This window comes from Lipotes vexillifer, unplaced genomic scaffold, assembly GCF_000442215.2.
Source record: "Lipotes vexillifer unplaced genomic scaffold, Lipotes_vexillifer_v1.1 scaffold1261, whole genome shotgun sequence".
NCBI lineage: Eukaryota > Metazoa > Chordata > Mammalia > Artiodactyla > Lipotidae > Lipotes > Lipotes vexillifer.
This window is the reverse complement of record NW_006796548.1, coordinates 964,658-964,942: the sequence shown is the minus strand read 5'-3', so window position 1 is coordinate 964,942 and position 285 is coordinate 964,658.

Sequence of the window (285 nt, the reverse complement as noted above, 5' to 3'; positions counted from 1 at the left end):
GTAGGGAAATAGTGACAGATTGAGAGGGTTAGTTTTTGTTTGCTTGCTATTAAGATGAGAGAAATAACAGCATGCATGATGACAGAAATAATCCTGAAATCACCAGGCTTCCCTGGTGATGCAGTGGTTAAGGATCCGCCTGCCAATACAGGGGACATGGGTTCGAGCCCTGCTCCGGGAAGATCCCACATGCCGTGGAGCAACTAAGCCTGTGCGCCACAACTACTGAGCCTGTGCTCTAGAGCCCACGAGCCACAACTACTGAAGCCCACGCACCTAGAGCCC